This window comes from Delphinus delphis, chromosome 14 (genome assembly GCF_949987515.2).
Source record: "Delphinus delphis chromosome 14, mDelDel1.2, whole genome shotgun sequence".
Classification (NCBI taxonomy): domain Eukaryota; kingdom Metazoa; phylum Chordata; class Mammalia; order Artiodactyla; family Delphinidae; genus Delphinus; species Delphinus delphis.
Window position 1 is genome coordinate 742,731 of NC_082696.1, and position 23,523 is coordinate 766,253.

The following is a 23,523-nucleotide window of genomic DNA, read 5'->3' on the forward strand; positions in this document are numbered from 1 at the left end:
GGCTCTGGTCACCCCCAGAGGGCCCCTGGGGCACGTGTCCCATGGGAGAGACACTCCTCTTCCGTCTCACAGCTGTCGGGGTCCCGAGTGGTCTCGGAAGGTCACTGCCAGCCGGAGTTTACAGGACATGCTGCCCCTGGTCCCCTCCCCCACCCCACTGGGTGTCTCCATCTCTCTCCATCTCTCTGTCTCCCCCTCTCCCCTCCCACTCTCTCTCCAATTCAGGGCGTCTCTCCCATTTTGCATCACATGTGGGAGCCTGGCCTGGACACAGGGAGACTTGCTGAGCTGTCCCTGGGTGAGCAGCCTTCTTCTCCTTGAATTCAGTCCAGATCAAGAAAAGCAAACTCTTCTCACTGGAAACACAGGGGAGGGTCTTGCTTCTTGGGGAGCAAGAGTTTTCCGGGTTACACGCTGGCCCTCTGCCCAAACCGACCTCGCTGTGCTGACTTCTAATCGAAGAAGCATCCTTGCCTGTTACAGTTTGTAGCAAAGGCGCCCCTGATAACGGAACTCTGGCCCAGCCGGCCGGGCACCTACACCCACACCTTGAGAGAAGCACGGCCCCTGCATGGGCAGCTGCAAGTCCAAGGCTCTTCCCCCAGCTTGGAGCTGAAAACGTCGGGGTCTTCTTTCCATCTGCAGGATGGAACCAGGGAAATTTCTTTGTCATCACGGCAGATACATAAGACCAAGCGTCCTCCGGTGTTGGAGTCCCGACAGGCTACCTGCTGTCGTGGACGGCCCAGCACGTCAGTGCCTTGTCCCGATGGGTGCGAATTGCTCCTGCCACGGCCTGGTGTGGGTGAGGCAAGGGCTCTGCCCCATGAGGTTGTCCGGGGACCCTGCACACCCCTGGCGGCAGAGGCGAGCACGCTGGCGGTGGTGTCGTCCTCGCCCGCGTCCCCGGGACCCACTCGGCAACGCGGAAGTCCAGCAGTGGGCCAAGAGGAAAACCAAATGGGGTTCAGCCAATATGGCACGTGGTCTTCGCCCTCAGTGTAGGAAGGGGCGGTGGATGGAGAGTGTGTCATCCCTGCTCTGGGCTCACTTGGCCTCTTTCTGACGTGGCCATCGTCCTACCACCGGGACCACGGCCACCAGCTCCTGGTGGGCTGGTGGGGGGCACGTTCCCTGCGGAGACACAAAGTGGAGATGGGAGTCTGCCCCCAAAGGGCGACCATTCGGGCGAGTTCTGGGAGCACACGGCTGGCACGGATCCGCGGGGCGGCGGGACCCGCCTGAGCGCCTCGGGCTCCAGCACGCATGCGCCTGGCTGACGGCTCAAAGCCAGGGGGCCGCTCGCAGAGCTCAGCCAGGAGCCAGGAACGCGGGGCGGCTGCGCATCGACCTCACAGCATAAATGTTCTCAAGTTAAATGGCAACGAGACAGAAAGAACGACACGATCCTGACCCTGGTGGCTGGCTCCTCGCCCTTTTCTCCCGTATTAATTGTGACCATTAACGAGCAAAAAAAAGCTCCAAGTAAACACGGTTTCAGAATTTAATGGATAATTTAAGATTTAAACCTTCACTGTTGTCATTTAGGCCACATTTAGACAAAAATAAAGGCTTATCTCAGAAGATGGAAATCTCTTAAAGAACGTGCACTCACGCGGTTCGACGCAGATGACACACAGATGACGTCTCAGGCGCGGGGGCCTGGCAGGAGGCGGGGGGCGTGGTGGCCGCGGAGCACGCGCGGCATGAGGGGGACTGACGGGCGAGGAGAGCCCCTCCCTGGGTGAGGAGCCGCAGGTCCACGGTGTAATGGGCACATCACAGCAAAGATCGTGGACGAAAGGCAGGACACCCCGTGTCCCTCCTCAGCAGCGGGTCCGCTGCCCCATCAAAGGCGATGACAGCCTATCTGGTCCTTGAAACTTCTGACCTGAAGACCCATAACCTCCTTAATAGATATAAATCCCATGCCATTAGCGTGCTCGACGGGGACCCGAACACCCCAAAACACGACGAGCAGCTCTGAATCCCCCCAATAACCAGCGCACAGAGGCGACCTGCTCTGTTCCCCACAGCAGGTGGGGGGAGGAGGCTCTCGGGGCATCAGGGCCCCCAAACCATCTGAGGACAGTGGGAGAAGATGCAGAAGTAGGAGCAGAAGGTGAAGAGAAGCATCAACTTTTGCTGAACAAACCTGACCTCATTTTCTTCTGCTCTTGGCAAAATAACAATGACAATAAATTGTTTAATTCCAAAAAAAAAAAGAGTCAGATTCCTTAGGTGTCTGCACAGAGCTGTGGCTGGTACAAAACGTAGGTTGATGGCTCCTGAGACGAACTCGGAATCTAAGAAATTAGTAGAGTTTCTTAGAAAATAAGTTTTCAATTTAGTGATAATCAGTAGATTCAAGGGAAAATAAGTTCTCATAATTTCATCCTAACAGCCATTATCTGGTGATTTGTAAGATACCTCTCTTTCAAAAAGATTAAAACATTTTGAGCCTATGTACGTTGTTTTCACAATACAGAAACCAAGAGGGGCACCTTTATCCTCTTTCTGATAAACATGAACCGTGGCAACCCTGGCTCAAAACCTACCACTCCCACCAGAACTTAATACAGAAATCCCAGTAAAGACGGCCTTGGCATTTCCAGAATAACAGGGTAGCCTGATCCTGGCTGTGTGTTTGACCTCCTACGGGAGCAGAAATATGGCCTGGGAGGTGCCCGACATCATCTAAAATTGGTGCAGATTCAAGGAGAACCTAGACCTTTAACCTAACAATCTCCGTGTCAGCTGACCCAAGTACACGATGTACGATTTTAATCTATGGCGAGGCCGGCCATAAAGTTAGTTAATAAATGTTCAGTGGAAAAGCCATCCGTGACGACGGTGTCTCCAATCTCCCACTTAAGCTTTCCACCTGGCATCTGTCCCCTGACTCTCGGACCTTCTGGAGTCGATAGGATCTTACTGTGTGACCTTGTCACTGAAGGTAAAGCACATCCCATGTGACTTGTGTTCTGTATAGAGGGCCTCGTGAACGGCTGCAACACCAGTTTACAGCCTCCGTAGCAGGTGCAAAAGCCGCTGGGCTCTGAGTGACCAAGCGTGCTGGCAATCGCACCCCCAGACCCGGCTGGCATCCCTGACAGCCGGCGCTTTGATGAACTCCTAACGGCTCTGTTAGGTCTGAGTGATAGGTGGTGCTGCATGACTCAGATTCCCCTAAGGAGGAGCCCCAGTATTCACATCCTTCCCCTGAAAGAAAGGCTGGAAAGTCCACATGTGCCCCTCGTGCGGAGTAACTGGATCGAGGCCCCGCGCCCACCCCACGCCCTCCAGCCGCAGGGACACGCCCTCGTCCGCCAGCCCCTCCAAACCTCCCCACGCTCCTGGCAGGCCTGGAGCTGCCTCGGTGCCTGTGAGGACGTGAGGCCCCTGACGATAATTTCAAGACCCAAACCCCAAATGGAACCCACAGTGGAAAGCACAACTCCGTGGTCAAGTTGGGGACGACGTGATAAAAGCCGAGGGGCAGGGTCCCCACCGTCTCCTGCTCTGCTCCGCGACTCGGGCCCGATTAGCAAAGGCTCATCGTGGGGACAAGCCGTCTGCGAAATAAGATCAACCGAGAGATGAAAAAATCAGACCCACCCCCATCGTTTTCAGGAGTGACTGTGGGCCTCACCATCCCGCGTTGCCTGGCAACGTTCGCCTCCAGGCCGCCAGGGGCTGTGAGCGAGGCCCGAGCTCCCAGACACGGCCGAGCACCCGCTTCCCGGGAGAGGCGAGGCGGCGCTTGTGAAGACAGGAACCGGGGTCGGCAGAGGCCGCGGCCTGGGCACGGTACCAGCCAGGCTGTGCCGGCAGAGCGTGGGCCAGCCGCTCCCGCCAGGCCGGCTCCGAGCAGGAAGGCCCCGCGGCCCGCGCTGGGGGTGCTGCGAGTGTCCCACGAGGGTGCCCCAGGGCAGAGCTGCTGCAGGAGGGGCGGCGGCCTCGCCGCGCACCCGCTGTGGCTCTGGGCCTCCGGCTCGCTCTTGGCCCCAGATCCCCACATGCACAGAATCCTCCCGAAGTCCCCAGAACGCGCTGAGCGCCAGCCTTTCCCACCTCCGACGCCCTCTCCTCAGCTGCAGGTTCAGAGCATCCCCTGGGGGCAGCCGTCCGGCATCCGCGACAGAGAACGGCGTTTCCGAGGGTCACCGGGGGCCACCTCCACCGGCCACCACCCCACACGCGGTCACAAATAAAATTCAGAAAAATTTCTCAAAGCTCATTTTTTGTGAAGGCGCTTCCCAAATCCGTGAGTGAAAAACAGAGCAGCGCTCCTAGAACTGCTGAATTTCTACTTAAAACGTCGGTTTCACAAGCTGTCAGATGTCACTGGACCGATGGAACTACATATTCGGTCAGAACGTCCTGCGCCCTGTGTAGAAAATGGGAAATAGACGAATCACCCGTGAGACGCCGAGTCCGAGGCACAGCCCAGGCGTCAGGAGCAGCGAAGAGCAGCAGAAGGCCTCCCGCACAGCAGCAGGGGAGGCGCGGCCTCACACGCAGGGGGAGGGGCGGGAGGCCACGCGAGAAAAGACACGCGGTGCCCGGGGGACCACCGCAAACACCGCGCACGTCGCAAAATCCAAAATAGCGATGTTTCTCCTCAACTGCCTGACACCCCGCTAAGTGTTACTCCTCCTACGTCTTCTCGGCTTCCTGTCTTTGCCTCTTCACGCGAGAGCAATTTTCACATGTTTTCCATAAAGAGAAGAGATAATTCAGCCTTTCCTTTCAAATGTTGTATACTGAGTTGTTTTTGTTATGAACGGCTCAGAACAGTGTTGCAGCTTCATATCTTGTCACTGGTCTAAACTCTTAGAGGAGCACCGAATCCTGGAAGGCCTTGCAGCCCGGGCAGCAGCGCAGAGCAGCTGGATCCCCTGATGCCTGCAGCCTGGCCGCCCCCAGAGGGGTGGAGGAGGGGCGGTGCAGGAACGTGGGCCACCTGGCAGCCGCTGGGCCAGCAGACTTAGGGGCCGAGGAGCAGGCAGCAGGGCCTGGGGAGGTGGGTGCAGGAGCGCTTATGGAGGGAAGTCGGGAGAAGCCACTTGTCTACACGGCACTCAGAGGCCCTGGTGGGGCTAGGGGCTGGGATTCAGCAGAGGATGGCCCCCAGGGACGCTGGTGGGAAGGAGGCCGTGCGCGGGAGGAGGGAGGGAGGGGAGAGCCAGGAGGAGGGGTGACGGGCAGCGTCTACTGGGGGAGGGAAGGAGGGCGACAGGAAGGACAGGCAGGGCCCCGCCTCACCCCGCAGACCCTCTGCAGAGACAACTCAGTGACCCGAGTGCCCTTGCAGGGAAAGGCCAGCGGGCACCCACGGCCCCCCGCCAATCCCGGCCCCCCATGCAGGCTCTCCACTGGCTGCGGGGAACACTCACAGGGCCTCACCCCTGCCTGCCGGGGGCCCCGCTTTGCAGATGGGGTTTGGGGCCCGCGTGCCACGTGGAGGTGGAAGCCCGTCACGGCAGGGCTGCGGCTACAGCGTGTGCAGCCAGAAGAGAGGCAATTTCGGTCTGATGAGGTTACTCTCCGGGGGACTCTGAACGCAGGCGGGGGCGGGGGCAGGGGGTCTCTGCCAGTCCCTGGAGCATGAGCTCCACCCGTCTCCCGACAGGGACCCCGGAGCAGGGTGCTCCCAACCCCTCGGAGCCAAGAGCTCACTTATTAGGCTCTTGACAAACCCCACTGTCCCACTGAGTCAGCTGGCAAAGCCCCGTGAGCCGCCCCCTAGCTGGTAAAGGGTCGTGTCCAGAGGCTCAAAGCCGGCCTCACCCCCAGGGCTGCGTGCCAGGGACAGCCCCAGACAATGCCACCAGCCCCTCCGTCCCCAGACCCTAACTACAGGCTCTGCTGTAAGATTAAGACACTAATCCACGTTCATCTCCGGTCCTTTGAGGCCATTTTTAAAGGTAATTCGGGGCCAGGGGAACTGAGACACAAAACCTTGGGCAGGAGTGACCTCTGACCCCCTCTGGAGGCGCACACTGAGGCGTCAGCAGGTGAAGCGTTTCTATCCCATCCTGACAATGCTGATTGATAACATGGAGCTAATCTCCCGCCTTTGTTCCCAGGGGGCAAAGGTTTGCGCTGGGCCTTTGAATCCGGGCCTTTCAACTCTGCAGTGAGTAAATCATAGCAGGACCTGAGGCCCCAGGATTAATTCCCTGCAGGAAATGCTGTCCCGGCCCCTAACAACCACGGCCTCCCCTTGGCTGCACACGCCTCTCCCACACCTTGGAAACAGGGAAACCCTGCGTCTCGTGGCCGCTGTACCGCGAAGGGGGGATCAGGACGAGAGTTTAACGCTCTGTGGGGTTCCGCAGCTCATCTGAACAGAGCCAGGAAACCAGAGCGCACGGCGTGGCAGACAGGGCTCAGACTCCGGCCTGGGTGCCGGGCTGGCGGGTGCCCGGCCTGCCTGGAGGACGGACTGGCTCCAGACACGAAACCGGCCACAGCTGAAATGCACTCTCCCTAGAGCCGCGCCCCTCCCTCCCCACACGTGCCCCTGGACCCAGCACGTCGTGCACCTTCTGTCCAGGGGTGGCCTCCTGATCTGCTCCAGGCCGGCTGCCCTAGGAGAGCCCCTGCGCTACAGACCAGCACCATCAACAGAGATGCTATGAGAGCCACGCCGAAACATAACAAGGAACAGAGAGACCAGTCTCCACATTATAGTTCATTAAACCAATGTATTCAAAAAGACACATGCACTCCAATGTTCACAGCAGGCCTGTTCACAATAGCCAAGACGTGGGAGCACCGTAAGTGTCCCTCCATGGATGAATGGATAGAGAGGATGTGATGTATACATCATGGAATATTATATTATGTATATATACAGAAATGTTATTCAGCCGTTAAAAAAAAGCTTGCCATTTGTGGCGACAAGGATGAACCTGGAGGGTATTATTCTAAGTGAAATAAGTCAGACAGAGAAAGATACGGTATAATCTCACTTGTATGTGGAATCTGAGGAACAAACCACCAAACAAGAAGTCCAAGTCCGTGGGTGTAAAGAACAGATTGGTTGTTACCAGAGGGGAAGGGGGTTGGGGGAGGGATGACTTGGGTGAAGGGGCTCCACCGTCTGGTGATGGACGGTGACCAGACTTGGGGGGGGCTCACCCTGCAGTATACACAGATGTCGTAGCACAATGCTGTACTTGAAACTTATATTTTAAAAAATCAATAACTAACTTCACGTTTAAATGTAGGTGGTTAAAAATGCTAAAATCCTTTTCCTGTTTGGAGGGGTAGAAATACTGAACAATTTTGGGTCTGTTAAAAATAAAAATACAGTAAGATATAGGTATTAAAATCTTAGGGTAATTTTAAAAAGAGAAATTGAAAATAAAAAAGAGGAAAAGAGGAGGAAGTTATTTAGATCTATTTACCAAAACCAGTAGCACTCCTATACCCAATAATTATCAATTAGAAAATATAATAGGAAAGAAGACATCGTAAACAACAGCATGAAAGCTATTTTTAAAACACTGCTAAAGAAATATGTCTAAAAAGGACATCCACAGTCTTTGGTGGGGAAATGTTAAAATATTGAGGAACATAAAAGGATTTGAACACATGGAAAATATACTGTGTTGCGGGATGTTAAGACTAATATTGTGAATATGGCGACCCTCCCCCTTAAAAGCTGTGAGTTAGATGCCATTTCAATCAGAATTCCTGCTATATTTATCATGGAACTTAGTAAGGTGATGGTAAAGTTTATTAAAGCAAAAAGCTAAGAATAGCAAAGAACATTTCAAAGGAGGAGGAGACGGTGGTACCTGCCCTGCTGGGTGTCAAGACTGACTCTAAGGCTGTAATAAGGCAGTGGTGTCAGGAGAAGCAGAGGCCACGGAACAGGACAGAGAACCCAGAAACAGATACACATGTTTCGAGAATTTTGACATATGACAGAGGTAGCAGTAAGACTGAGTAAGGAAAGAATGCACTATTAAAATGTAATAATATGACACCAAAAGCACGGCAACAAAAGGAAAAATAGATGAATCTGACCACATCAAAATTAATAATTCTGTGCATAAGGAACAGTATCAAGAAAGCAAAAAGACAACCTACAGAATGGGAGGAAATATTTGCAAATCCTCTATCTGATAAGGGATTAGTATCCAGAAAATATAAAGAACTCCTACAGCTAAACAAAAAAAAAATTAAAAATGGGCAAATGACTTGAACTGTCATTTCTCCAAAGATGATATGCAAATGGCCAACAAGCAGATGAAGAGCTGCTCCACATCCTGAGTCACTGGGTGAGACAAGCCAAAACCACAGCTGAGATGTCACCTCACACCGAATCGGATGGCCGCAATCATTGTTGAAAAATGCAAACCGATGTATGTTGGTGAAGATGTGGAGAGCCTGAAGCCCCATGCACGTGTGGTGGGTGAGAACGTCCAGTGGAGAACAGCTCAGTGCTATGTGGCCCAGCAATCCACTCCTGGGTACATACGCGAAAGAACTGAAAGCAAGAACTCGAACAAGTGTTTGCACAGTCATGTTCACAGCAGCCAAACGGTGGAAACAACACCAGTGTCCACCAGCATATGAAGGATAAAGATGATGTCACACACACACGCATGCACACACGCACACACACACAGAATATTATTCAGCGGTTAAGAAGGAAGGAAGAGTTGATACATGCTACATCATAGACAGACCTTGAAAACATTATGCTCAGTAAAATAAACCAGACACAGAAGGGCAACCATTGTATGATACCAGTTATATGAGGTACCAGAATTAGCAAATTCAGAGACAGAAAGTCAAAGCGAGTTGCCAGGGTGGGGTGGGGTGAGGAGCTGCTGATGCCTGGGCACAGAGCTGACATCAGGGATGAGGAACATCTTTAGGTAAAGAGAGTGGTGATGGTTACACAGTACTGTGAATGTGCTGAATACCTCTGAATGGTGCGTCTATACAAATGGTTAAATGATCAATATTATAGTCTGTATGTTTTACCGCAAACATCCTCAGAAGTGAGCCAGAGAATTGTGAGTGACTCCAAGTCTGTACTGCAGTCAGGCAGCCCCTGATTTTTCAGCATTAAAAGAAAGGTTAGGCAGAATCCATGTTGCTAGACATGAGAATCTGCCCACAGAGAAGATGTGACTCGCCCAGGGTCCTGCAGCTTGTAAGCAGCCTTGAACTCAGACTCGGTGGGAAAAGCATAGACCTGAGGCCAGACAGGCTGGGTTCCAGCATGACCTCCCCTGGCTGCAGGATCCGAGAGCCCGCACAACCTCACCTGTAAACTAAGGACAGAATCCGGGGGCAGCGTCAGCGGGCCGTCAGCCCAGCCTCACACGCCCCCTCCATGGGCAGCATCGCCCTGGGGCCGGGCTCCCCAGAGCCTCCGTCCCCTGCCACTGGCACCTGGGTCGGCGGGGAGAGGACCTGCCACCTCCGGGCAGGGAGAGCAAGCCTGCCATCCCCTCCCTCCCATCCCCACCCCGTGCTGGCCGAGCAGGGTCAGCAGCTGGCCGCCCGGCCATCCACTTCTCCGCTGCAGGCAGACGGGGAGCTGGGCCGAGACTGCCCCGCCTCGCTGACCTGGCCCCTGCCCCAGAGGAGGGTGGAGCCGTGAGACAGAAGAAGCCCGTGGTGGGAGGGGGATGAGCCACTGGGAGTGGCCACCCCACCCTGCGGGCACACCTACTCTGGGCAACATGGACGCCACCGTGAGCGTGCACCCCTCGAGGGGTCCGCCCGGGACCACCAGGGCTGGCGTGGGCTCAGCTCCTCCCCTGAGCTGCACGCTTCACTCCCCTGATGGTCACCTCCCGGGGCTGCCACGCCGTGTCTGGCTGACGGTGGACAAAGAGCTGCAGGGCCAGCATGGGAATGTCACACATGCCAACGGCGGGGCGGCCAGCGGACGGAGGGCGGTTGTGGCAGGCAATGCTCACCTGAGAAGCACGACGGCGGGAGCGGGGCCAGGCAGCTCCAGCTCCAGGTGATGCCGGGTCAACGTTCCCTCTTGGCCACGCCGCTGACGACAGCAAACCAGCCCGGGCGTGACCCAGGGGACGGGTCTGCTGGGTTCCTTGGGAGAGCGGACGGAGCATAACTGAAGGTCGCGGCCTTAAGGTGACCACGGATCACGCAGAATTTAGAATTTTGCTGACAGAAATGTCAGCCTCAAAGCACATCTTAAAGCTGCTGCAGCCCAGCCCGTGTTTCTGGGGCTGCCGTTCCAGTCCAGGGTCCCCGGGCGGTGGGCTCCACTCGGGCCGTTGGTCAGAGGCCAGTGTCCCTCCTTCCACGCAGCTGACCAGGAAGCCAGTGTCCCAAGTGGGACAGTGGGTTGTCGCTGGGAAGCTACTCGGGAACCACAACGGGTTTACGGCCGAGGCCTTGAGGGAGCCCCTTCCCAGCCTTTGAGAGAAAGTAGACAAATAGTCCGTTTTGAGTGGCTCCGGCCAACGGCTTGACGTCATTTGTAGGAAACGGTGAAATCAACCCAGAGTCTCCCCGAACCAGTATGATGCCCCCGACTCGGGCCGCGACAACGGCTTTTCCGTCTGAGGACTTAAAGCCACGGTCAGCGGGTCAGGGCCAGTCTGCTCGGCCCACGGACGCCGGCCTGTGCGCAGATGGACGTGCAGACAACCTGCGCCCCGGGAACCCGGGCCCGTGGTGCTTCGTGGAAAGACTCTCCCGGGAGCGCACCACCCGGCCCCATCCCAGGACCCGGGGCCCGGCCCCTCCCTCCGTTGTCCCGGCCACTGGGCTGCTCCTAGAGGAGGGGCCCAGCGTGGCCTCCTGTTCACACCGTTTGCTGCCTCCCGAGCCCCGCGGGCCTTGCTTTCGTTTCTCTGTTGGTCTCACCAGGACTGAGACAAAGAGATGCTGCCGGGTAACCAGAGGTATGGCCCCAAGTGCGGAGCGGGGGGCCACAGGAAGAGCCCCCTGTCCGGTCGGGATGCACGGGAACCACTCTCCTGGCACCGGGGCTGCTGTGAACATGAACACGGAAGTTCCAGGCACCAGCTGGGCTTACGTCCCGCTGTCGGAGCCGCTGCCAGCCCGACCTGGCAGGAGCCACTGTTGCCATGAGCTGGAGGGAAAAATGGATTAAGTGCCGCCGAGCACACCAACCCCGAATCAGATCGAGACTCAGGCATCAGCAGAGGAGCGGGGGGCGGGGCCCGGTTTCAGGGCCGTCAGGACAGATTGTGTTTTGGCAGCTGAGGTAACGCCTGGCGGGAAGGTGGGAGACCCTCTGCGCAGCACAGCCTGATGAGGTGTGTGATTAGAAGCTGCCTGGCTGCGGCTCCAGGTGAAAGAAGGGACCCTCGGGCAGCGGGGAGGCTGTCCACACGGCACACGCCCTGGGCCCCGCCAGCGGGAGCCGTGTGCACAGCAGGCGAGAGGCAGAAACATTAACCAGATCGACAGTCAGATCGTTTGCCTGATTGCTGCTTCTGGGAACAGTTTACCTTTCACACAGGCCCACCTGTGCTCCTCCTAACACTTTATTTGGGCTTTTGGGGGCGTGTTATCTTGTTCAAACATTCCTTTGCCGAGCTGGGCAGTGGGGCAGGGGGAGGGGCTGTCAGAGGAGGGAGAGCTGCCCCTACCGTCTGGCAACCTCGTGGGGCCCGGCTGACTCGGGACAGCAGGAACCCCTGGGCGGGCATCTCTGTCGGGAGCTTGGTTTCAATTCGCCACTAATGTTTTCAAACTGCTTCCTGATACATGAACGTGTCACCACCTCGTCTCAGCCTCTGCCAAACTGAATGGCAAGTGTGTGTACAGTGTGTTTTCTGTTTTCCGGGAAAGATAAATAAATAACACTCGCTTTGCATAATGGCTTGGCCCTCACCAGGGAGCTTGCTAGGAGGTACTTCTGACAAACAGGTCTTCTCTCGGTGTAAATGCTCTAGTCGGGATTATCCCTAAAGAAATCCAGGCCAAGGTAGGATTTAACTTTTTGACTGAAATATTATATTGTGCTCCCGGAAGCTGAGTCCGCAGGATGGACTTGGATGATGGAATAAGCCTTCCTGCTTATCTGATGCCTGGCCACATACGTAAAATGTCACATCACGCCAGCCGCTCCGTCCAGGGTGCGCCGTCCACCAGCACTGCCTGGGGGCACGTGAACCTCGGCTATTTTGTCCTGTGTGTGGACGGCAGGTCCTCCTGACGGAACAGGAGGTTTTCCAGGCACAGGAGCCCTGGGGCAGAGCTGAGCACACAGACGGCCGTGTAACGCCACTTAGTCAGCAGATACGCATGGGCCGTAGGCCCCCTTACGGTGGCTTCTTCGTTAAGCAATCTTTGAAACATTGAAGAAGCCGTTCTGCTCCTCTGCTCGGCCGCCCACCCCCGGATCACCCCTCCCGCAGTTTACCCACCGCCCAGGGCCCCACTGCAAACGTGACCTCGGTGGGCCGAGATCCAGCTGGTTGGTGGGGCCTTTTGAGCGGGAGCCTGCCCGGTGCCTTCTCATTCGTTTCCAGTCTTTCGCTTCTGGTCAGTCTCTTGTGCGGCTTTTACCCCGCGTGCAGGTGAGAGGCGGCGGCACGGACAGCACACGGGGAAACCCTCGGTTCATCTCCCAGGCTGCTGCTGTGGGGATGAGTTCTGTTATCGTCAGCCATGCTTTGCCCCTTTTGAAAAATGGCAGCGTCAAGGCTTTGAGTCTCGTGCCATCATCAGAAAGCGTTGATTGGTTTAAACAAACATGTTCCAGGAGCCTTGGATCAGACAGCACGCAGGTGCCGGGCTCCACCCGCACTGGCAGCCGCGTGAGATCCATCACCCAGCGTTACAGCCGTCGGAGAGGATGCGGTCCCTGCCCAGCTGTCTAAGGAGGAGGTTCAGGAGGAAATGCCAGCGGGTGAACAGCTCTCGGCGTGATGAGGCTTTCCCAGCGCCCCTACCTCAAGGTGGTGTGTTTACTGCCAACTGCACTGCAGAGGCGACAAATAAATAACTCATAAGTCAGTGTCTGTAGCCCATTTACAGGCACCTCCACGACACACATAATATCAGAAACTGGGTCCTGCGTGTCACCCAGACCCAGGGCTTGGCCTCCTTGCACCTGACCAAAGTCCCGGGGGACAAATATTTTGTAAAAAGCCTCAAGATCGCTCCCCTTTAGTAGTGAGTGCCTGCTCCATCTTGGAGGTAGAAATCTTTTCTCCTCTTGGTTTCCAGTCACCACAAAATTGTAATGTGATTCTGTAAAATTGAAAGGCAACAAGCAAGCTTCGGAAATGACGGTGTTCAGGGGATCCATAGGCTTACTGTGGCGGCTCCTCCGTCTCCGGTCCCTCACTCTGCTGTTGCCATGGAGACTGGCGTGCTGGCAGGTCCGTCTGATAGCAGGCATCTGTGAACTTCGATTTCCTATGTATTTGCTTTCTAACTTATTTCTTATGTTATTTTTAAAAGGCATTTTAAAAGTGTGTATCCCGTCAATTTAAATTTATTGACAATGTTTATCTAATCCTTCTAGCTTCCTACATACCTACTTCTGTGCACTCATGCTTTGTTTAAGACGCTTGCTTTGTTTAAGACGAGCATACTGTATGTCACTTTCTTCATTAAAATATATATATCTATTATTTTTCAAACTCAGAGAACGAATGTCAGCTTTTAAATCATGGCATGACTGCACAGCTCTGGTTTTTTTTTTTTTGCCATAAGTCTTTGTTAAATGAATTCAAGATGCTGCTGAACTCCAGATGCTTGAGAAAATAGTACGTCCTTATGGAAAACTGGGTTTTCAATAATACATGCTATAGAGCTCAGCTAAACATAATTACATGTCAAAATAAAATTCAAAACTTTTAAAAAGCTGGTTTCAAAAGTGGTTATAGGTAATTTGTTTTATCTCTTAATAGATCTAAACATTTAAAAAATAATGGGATCATCTTCAGAGAAGCTGAAAAAGTATTTCATAAAATTCAGCATTAAAAACCTCAGTAAAGGGCTTCCCTAGTGGCGCAGTGGTTGAGAGTCCGCCTGCCGATGCAGGGGACACGGGTTCATGCCCCGGTCCGGGAAGATCCCACATGCTGCGGAGCGGCTGGGCCCGTGAGCCATGGCCGCTGAGCCTGCGCGTCCAGAGCCTGTGCTCCGCAACGGGAGAGGCCACAACAGTGAGAGGCCCGCGTACCGCAAACAAACAAACAAACAAACAAAAAACCCTCAATAAAATAGGATTAAATATTTCCTTAACATGGCAAAATACATCTATCTCAGCCCAAAGACAACACGAAGTGAAAACCTTCTACAAATAATAAGAAAATTTAGTAAGATATCAGTGTATAAAATTAAAATAGAGAAACCAATAGCTTTAAAAGATATAATGGAAGAAATTATCTCCATTTAATTATCCAAAAAACAAAGATAAAGTTTCTAGGAATAAACCTAAGAAATTAACATCTATTTGAGAAACATTTTTAAATACCCTAAAAAATTCATATAAGAAAACGTGAACAAATGGAGAGGTTACCGCGTTCTTCACCAGGAAGACTCAACATCACAGGACACAGTCTCCCCAACCTGTTTCATAACTTAATGCAACCACAACAAAAATAAGGATGGACTGAGGTTTTTCTGGATATTTGATTTTGAATTTTTTTTTGACATCTTTATTGGGGTATAATTGCTTTACAATGGTGTGTTAGTTTCTGCTTTATAACAAAGTGAATCAGTTATACATATGTTCCCATATCTCTTCCCTCTTGCGTCTTCCTCCCTCCCACCCTCCCTATCCCACCCCTCCAGGTGGTCACAAAGCACCGAGCTGATATCCCTGTGCTATGCGGCTGCTTCCCACTAGCTATCTACCTTACGTTTGTTAGTGTATATATGTCCATGCCTCTCTCTCGCTTTGTCACAGCTCACCCTTCCCCATCCCCATATCCTCAAGTCCATTCTCCAGTAGGTCTGTGTCTTTATTCCTGTCTTACCCCTAGGTTCTTCATGACATTTTTTTTCCCTTAAATTCCATATATATGTGTTAGCATACGGTATTTGTCTTTCTCTTTCTGACTTACTTCACTCAGTATGACAGACTCTAGGTCTATCCACCTCATTACAAATAGCTCAATTTCGTTTCTTTTTATGGCCGAGTAATATTGCATTGTATATATGTGCCACATCTTCTTTATCCATTCATCCGATGATGGGCACTTAGGTTGTTTCCATCTCCGGGCTATTGTAAATAGAGCTGCAATGAACATTTTGGTACATGACTCTTTTTGAATTATGGTTTTCTCAGGGTATATGCCCAGTAGTGGGATTGCTGGGTCATATGGTAGTTCTATTTGTAATTTTTTAAGGAACCTCCATACTGTTCTCCATAGTGGCTGAACCAATTCACGTTCCCACCAGCAGTGCAAGAGTGTTCCCTTTTCTCCACACCCTCTCCAGCATTTATTGTTTCTAGATTTTTTGATGATGGCCATTCTGACTGGTGTGAGATGATACCTCATTATAGTTTTGATTTGCATTTCTCTAATGATTAATAATGTTGAGCATTCTTTCGTGTGTTTGTTGGCAGTCTGTATATCTTCTTTGGAGAAATGTCTATTTAGTTCTTCTGCCCATTTTTGGATTGGGTTGTTTGTATTTTTTGCTATTGAGCTGCATGAGGTGCTTGTAAATTTTGGAAATTAATCCTTTGTCAGTTGCTTCATTTGCAAATATTTTCTCCCATTCTGAGGGTTGTCTTTTGGTCTTGTTTATGGTTTCCTTTGCTGTGCAAAAGCTTTTCAGTTTCATTAGGTCCCATTTGTTTATTTTTGTCTTTATTTCCATTTCTCTAGGAGGTGGGTCATTGAATTTTTTATTGTGAGAAGATGACTAGACAATTTGATTCAAAAGTTCAAACAGAAAAAGAAACAAGAATAGGTAGGCAAATCCAGTGTTAATCATTAGACCATTGCTGTGCTGGAAGTATGTGGTAAATTAGTATGTAGTAAAGGTGACATCTCAGATCAGTAGTGAAAAAGCAACCGTGGGATAAACAGCATTAGGACAACAGAGTAGCTATCCAACAAAATAAATGAGAAAAGATAAAAGCTGCAACCATGTCTCACACTGTATGTCAAAATGAGTTCCAAATGAGTCAAATATTTAAATGTTAAACATAAACTCAGAAAAGTACTAACAGAAATCATGGGCAAATTCCTTTATAACTTTGCAGTCAAGGAAAGACTCTTCTAATTAAAACTGAAAATCCAAAAGCAGTAAAAGAAGGATTTATAAATTCAACTACACAAAAATAAAAACTTCTGCATAAAAGAAAACTACCATCAGCAAATTAAGAAATAAGGGAAGACAATGAGGAAAAAAAAAATAATATATATATATACTTCCTATCACAAGCTATATCCTTAGTATATAAAGAGCCCCTAGAAATCAACAAGACAAAGATCTGCAACCCAACAGATAAATGGACAAAACCTCTATATAGTCCAGGGGAAAAAAATACAAACAGACGCTCAAACTTACTATAAAAATACCATACCTATTATATTGGCAAAAGTCCTTTCCCGGAGCCAGCCAGAGAAGAGATCAGAACTGTCAATAGAACCCAGTGGACTTGGGAACTTCGTGTTGGTCCCACAGAGGCTGAAGTTCCAAACCCTGCAGGGCTGACAGGCCACAGCCCACGGCCTGGCCACGCTCGGTTTCCTCCATCCTCAGGTGGACCCACAGGCCTCACTCAGCATCCAGTCCAGGCTGAGCGCTTGGGTCAGACAGGAGCCTCCCGTCCAGCCACCTCGGCCACGGTGACCGTGCTGCTGCCTTTGTCCACTGGGTCCCATTCCCGTCTCACACGCGCTCACCCCGCGTGGGGTCCCTCTGGCACCTGCAGCATCTTCTGCCCTTGTCTTTCACTTTGGGGTCATGCTCGGCCCACTCTCTGAGGTTGAAACACACCCCGGCTCTGGCTGACCGCTGCCAGCCCTCTGCAGGGTGTCCCCGCCCCCCACCCCGGCGGCTGCCCCGCCGGCTCCCCTCCTGCCCACTGAGGCCTTGTGGGCACGGTGCCCCCACACAGAGGGAGCAGCAGGGCCTGACCTGTCCTCCACCGACTTCAGCGTCCACCTGGACCCGAGGACGCGGCGGCCCCACAGGTGCTCGCAGGGTGAGCAAGGAGTCTGGGGAGACGCTGCCTCAGTGAGCGGCCGATTGGTCCGAAAGTTGGTGTGAAAAGTGCCTCACCACCACATCCTCAGCAATCAGACCTCCTGTCACGAATGCCCTAGAAAAGACGGGACGGTGGGGGTAAGTTAGCCGCTTCTTCTCGGACCCGACGGGCGGCGTCCCGGTAGCCACGGCAGAGCCGTCACGCGGGCGGAGGGCGTGCCTGGACCGCTGGGTTCACAGAGCACCTGCTCTGCACGAGTGACAGCTGAGAACGTGGCCACCTCTGTGGCGACGAACACCGTGGAGGCGGCAGTGCCGGCGCCGGCCTCCGGGGGGCGTCCCTCTCGGGATGGAGACGCCCTCTCGTCAGTCCCTGGGGCCTCGGTCCTCCGATGCTCGTCGGGCGCCGGCAGAAGGTGGAGGAAGCCGCGGGGACTCGGGCGAGCAGAGCCGGACTGGCAGGGCCTCGGTGGCCCCGGGAGGCCTGCGGAGGGGGGTGCTCTGAGGACGTGTTACAAACACAGCGACGGGGCTGGACGGGCGGCAGCCATCTGGACACAACAGGCTTTACAGGCAGTGACACCCCAGCGTTTGTCTCGCCGCCGCAGCCCCACCGGGGTCGCTCTCACACCTTCTTGCGTTCCTGCCGCGCCACGATAAACAACAGCACGAAGCAAATGGGCCTCGACTGGTTCCCAGGTGCCCCCAGCACCAGCCCGTCCCGAATCCCCACTCGTGGAGGCGATGGCCAGGCTAAAAGGGCCACAGGGCTCCCCCGACCCGTAAGTAACCGAGGTCGACCGTCCACAGAGAAAGAACGGGAGGACGGAGCCGGCTCGCTCCCGTGTCCTGAGAGGGGCGGCGGCAGGTTTCCTCGCCCCCGGCTCCGGGGCAGTGCTGTCCTCCGCTGACCGATGCCCTCACCTCCTCCAAGCCCTGGTCCCACATCCCCACCCTCAGCCCCTCCTGCGACCTCTCCGCTCCTGGAAGACCCATTCTCTTCTTGCTTCACCGAGGGCATTTAGCTGCTTTGTGTCCATTTCTTCAGCTTCCTTCCTCCCTGAAACCCTCTGCACCATGTTTTCCCTCCCTCTTCTCTGAGGTCAGGCGGCCTCACGCAGGGCTCCGCACACCTGTCCATCTCACCTGCTCCAGAATTTTCTCCTCCTTCAGACACTCTGAGTCCTGAGACACTCTGAGTCCTGAGATGCACTGGTCTCCCCAGCCCCCTGGGCTCTCCAGCAGAGCCCCTGCCAGGCCCCTCCCCTTCTCTGCGAACCCCCGGGGACACAGTCTGTGGTTCCTGCCTCCTGCCCCCTCCCGCCCACCTGACCCCGATTGCCAGAGCCGTGGACGTTCCCCAGCCTCGTCCCGAGACATTTCTGGGGTCATGTCTTCCTCTGAACCCCCGGGGCCTCCCTCCTGCACTCGCTGGATCCTTCTTGGCCTTCCTGGTTGTGCTTTGTTCTAACCATCATTCCTCCCAAGGGTTCGTCCTCACCTCTCTCCTCACCTGGCATACCCTCCAAGGCCAATCTGATGACTCCAACCCAGACCAAGGATGGAGAGGGAAACAGCAGGACCTTATGGCACCTGGGGCCCCTGCTGAGCCCAGACCCAGCGCCTCTCCGACGGCACTTCCTGCCATCCATTCCCGCCATCCACGGCGATGGCCTCTTCCCTCTGCAGCCTCTTGGGACCCTTCAGCCTCCCTAGCAGAATGTCTTGCCCACAGTGGAATGAAGTACTTATTTTCTGATTAGTTATGTCTATTTATTATGTAACTTTCATCCAAGCCAGAGAAATCGGACTTATCAACTACTACAGGGAAGAAAAAGAAAGAAATGAGCTGAAATACAGGCATCTGATTCCAGCAAGAAACTGGGCCCCTCCAGAGCGCTGACAGCGCTAACACACGTTCACAGGAAGGGCAGGCTCGTGACATTTCCTCACTGACACTCAAAGCCGTGTTACGTCTTACAAGTGGGAGGGGAGAGTTGCAGTAACTCAGGGGCGAGGTTTTGTGAACTACAGTTACTCATGGGCTGCAGCTGCCAAGTTAAATTCCCGCGCAGAGCTGCAGGAAGGCCCAGGAAGACTCCTGAGCACCCTCGGGTCTCGTAGTAGAACAGAGAACACGCTTAGGCGGTGCCGCCACCCAACAGGCCTTGCCTCCGTTTGGGTGAGTCGCCGGCCCAGAACGCAGGCCTGCATCAAGACCCTCCCCTCCGCGACGCTGGGAGCCCCTCTCTCGGGTCCTTGCTCTCTCCCCTGTAAAGCCGGCGGGATTGCGCCTTCACAGCGCTGCTGTGGGGATTCGCTCTCGGGAGAACCCACCTGCAAAGCCTTGTAGAAACGGGGCTGTGATGAGATGGAGAGGAGATGCCAGGTGGCACGGGCCACGCTGGCCACGCCCGCTTCGGGGAGAGGACCAGCCCCACCCCGGCCCCGCCCTCCTCCCCCGAGGAGATGCCTTCCCAGGCCCCCTCGCTCCTGAAGGAGCTGTCCTACTGGGTGGGTGCGGGTGAAGAGGGGGCGGACGTGAACAACAAGGACCTCGGGGTACTCTGGGAACAAGGCGCCCACCCGGTACTTACACAGACGCACCTGTGCCACCGCCCGCCCCGACTGTAACCAGTGCTGCGGGGCTCAGCCCGTGACGGGCTTTTTTGAATGTACCCTAAAATACTCTTGTCTTAAAGGAATTGAATGATGTGTCAAAAGAACTTCCTGCATCATCCAGGGTCTTCTTTGGAAAAACTTAAGAACTGATCTTAGATGGGCTGTAAACGGTCCCAAATCGATTCACTCTGGTGCCACATTATCCAGGGCCCCGGGGACCCTGAGGGGTCCAGGTGCAGGTTATGTCTGCCTCGAAGACTTGGGGGCACGGGCACCAACAGAGCGACGTCGTCTTACTGGCACTGCGAAGCGTGGCTGTTGACCGGCCGCAGCCACGCCCTGCGGAGGCCTGCGTCCCCGCGGGCTCTTCTTAGGCGCCCCCAGACGCCGCAACGCCAGCTGGGAATTCGCGGTAAAGGGGAGCCGTCAGGGGGCCACTTCCACGGCACCTCCGCGCCGAACACCGTCCTCCGCAGGAAATCAACCTCAGTCCTCAAACAAAGAGCTTCTCCCCTGCGGTTCGTTCTCTGAGCTACACGGTCAATCCCGCCCGGGCTTTCCTCCCTGAGGACGGGAGCTCCTGCCTCGCCGGGCCGGAGTGAAAGCTCGTTCCCGGGGAAAGCCCCGTGGGCCCTGCGACAAGCGGGCGGCCGCTCTTCACCCTCCCGGGCAGCCCGGGCTCTGCCCGCTGCAGGGAAGGCCGAAGGAGGAGCAGGTGCCGCCCGGATCCATGATCCCCCAGCCCCTCCCCTCAGAGGCTTCCAGCGCATCCCGCGGCCGCCGCGGCCTTGCTTTGCTGAAGAGCGCCGCCCCGCGACCCGACAGAGAAGCGCAACCCCGTGAGGCACGGGCCCAGCCCGTGCGACGGCGCTCACAGAGCCCCTCCGGAGCGGCCCTCGCCTGAGGAACCCGGAGTTTACTCGCAAGAGCAGCTTCGCGACCAAACCCTTGAAGCACAGCGAGGCAGGAGGCGCCGAGGGACGCGACCCAGCGACCCTCCTGCAGGTGTGCGCGCGTCTGGGCACACCGGACACCCACCTGAGGGGCGCCCCCGTGGCTCCGGTGCGGTCCTGCGGCGCCGCTCGGGCTGAGGCCGAGCTGTCCTTAGCGCCGACGGGCACACGGGGGGCAGCGGCCGGCTCCCCGCCCCCTCCTTCGCCGAAAACCCCGCAGAGACCCGGAGGCTGCGCTGGGGGGAGGGGACCCCGGGCTCAGGCACGCAGCTCGGCTGCCACACGGAGGCACCCAAGTCCCTCCTCCTGGCAGGGCCACCGACGCCCGGGTCAGGACGGGGCTGGGGGCTGCCCGCACACGGTCGTCACGCCAACCTAACGGGGCGGGACGGTACCCTCCACACGTCACCCACGAGAAAACGGTGTGGGGGGCTGAGCCCGTGAATAGACGTGGCGGAGCCGGGGTCCAGCCTGTGTCCAGCGCCCGAGCCTGTGGCCTCTGCCCTCTGCGGCCGCGCTCCTGAGGCCGGCACGAGCTGACTCCCTCCCGGGCTCGCTCTCGAATGGCTTGGCGAGCTTTTGATGGAGAACAAATTTAGCTAATCTTCACTCCTTTCCTTTTCGCAGCAATTTCCATCTGCTGAAGGTATTCGGCCAGCAGAGAAAATAAAAAGCGTCCGGGGAGCATGAGGCGGACTCGCTAACTTCAGGCGCCTCTGGCCGCTTCTCAGCTGCTTGGCCTCCTCAGCCGTGACGGCCGGTGCCCATCGGGTCGTGGACCCTCAGCCGCCGGCGCCTGTTACCCTGGCGACTCCCGCTGGCTAGACAGCTGGTGTGGCACAGCCCTCAGGACGCCTGCCCCTCGGAGTGAAGTTCTCCATCAGCTCAGCGGCGAAGAGCAGCAGACATGTGACACTGTTTGAGGAAAACAATGAGCTTCGGCCCCCTCTGCTGCGGCTGCCACCCGCGTGGACGCAGGGAGGCATCCGATCAAGGCAGGGGTTCTGCAGGAGCAGGGCGGACAGAGAAAACAGACCGGGCGGAGAGGAGGAAGCCCGTGCGCAGTGCCCAGCCCAGCACCGGCCGGGAGCGGCGTGGCCTCCCCGAGGGCGGGCAGGCACCAGCCACACCGCCCTAGCGCCCGGCACCCCAGCAAGGGCAGCGCTTGTCACGGGTGCCACGTTGCCGCCGTTTGCCCACAGGGAGCCGCGGGAAGGGCCTGCAAGCGCAGCGCCAAACCAAAAGAATGCACGCCGCTCCCTCTGGGAGCACACGCTGGGGTCCTCGGACTACGGGGGCAGCACCCACACAGGCCTGCGCCCGGCCTCACAGGGAGACAGCTCCCCCACCTCGAAGGCCAGACCAAGACCGGCGAGAGTCCTGGGCAGGACAGGAGGTGGTCTTGGGGCAGAATGGACGGAAAGCTGACTGCGAAGTGACGGCCGAATGTCACTCTGAAGTCGCCAGCACCGGCATCTGGGGTGTGGGTGTCGAGCCTTCGCAGAGGATCTTGGTGTGCGGGCGCGGCCTGTGCGGTGCTGGGGCTGAGCCACAAACAGGCCCACAGCACAGACCCAAGGGTTCTGGGACACAACCGTGACAGTAACTCTCCTAGCTGCCCTCCGGACCGTGTACCGGCTAGAACCCCGACTCCACCGAGGCTCCTAGTGTCCTCGTGACCGAGATGGTGGGAGGTGTCGTCCGAGCCCTTGCGGCATCGGGCTGGCGCCTGCTGGAGCATCTCCTTCTGAAACCGCAGACGCCCACGCAGGACCAGGCTGCACACGTTCCAAGGCCCAGGTCAGAGACAAAAGGCTCACATGCCCACACCTCCTCGCCGTGTGCCCACAGGCTTAAGGAGAGCTTCCTACGGCCGGCTGCCCCAAGTACGAGTTGTTTGATTTCTGCAAAATCCACTGACACCACCTAAAGGAGAAAGTTGTAGTGTTACAGCCTCAAGGGCAGCCCCCCCCCCCACTGTCTCAGGGGGCAGGTCAAGCGCCGGGAAGGACCCATGGCCGTGAGGGTGGGTCTACACGGAGGAAGCAACTGGTAAGTGTGGCTAGGTGGTCAGGGGCCTGGAAGCAACGAGACCGGAAGGCGAGGGCCAGAGGTATCAGAGTGGTTCGCGGGCGTGAGGAGGTGAGTGCACAGCATGCTGACGTCTGTCCCACGAGAGCGCCCACCGCTGGCGTCAGGTGACACGGTGACCTGTGGACACCACCCCCCATCACCACGGCACAGAAGCCTTATCCGCTGGGTGGCTCTCCTGGCACCGCTTCCAAGACCTCAGCACGCGCTGCAGCCCCGCGAGCAGCCCCTGGAGGACGTGGCGGAGACGGGGACGCTGGGGCTGCTGTCCACCCGACAGGCGCCCTCCTCTCTGAGCCACCAGGACACATGGTCGATCGAGGAGGCAGGTGAGGGGGGAGCATCCCTGTGACCCCCTCGGAGCCACGGCTTGTGGGGAGGCTAGGCCCCCAAGGCAGCCCTTACACAGGACTGAGGGCCCGCCCGCAGTGCTGGCCTTGTGTCAGGGAACCAAAGGACCGAGAGGGGCCGACTGTAATGGGGGTGACCGCCCCCCACGCCCCTGAGGACAGGGCTGCGGCCACAGGCGGGGACTTGGGGGCCCATGGGAAAGGATGCCCATTTCTAGGGATAAAAGTCAACAGAAAACTAGTTACCAAAACTAGGAAGACTGCTAGCGGGAAAGCCCTTTCAGGAATGAGGTTTGGGTCAACCTCCCAGGTGAAGACCCACAACCAACAGAGGTGGGCAG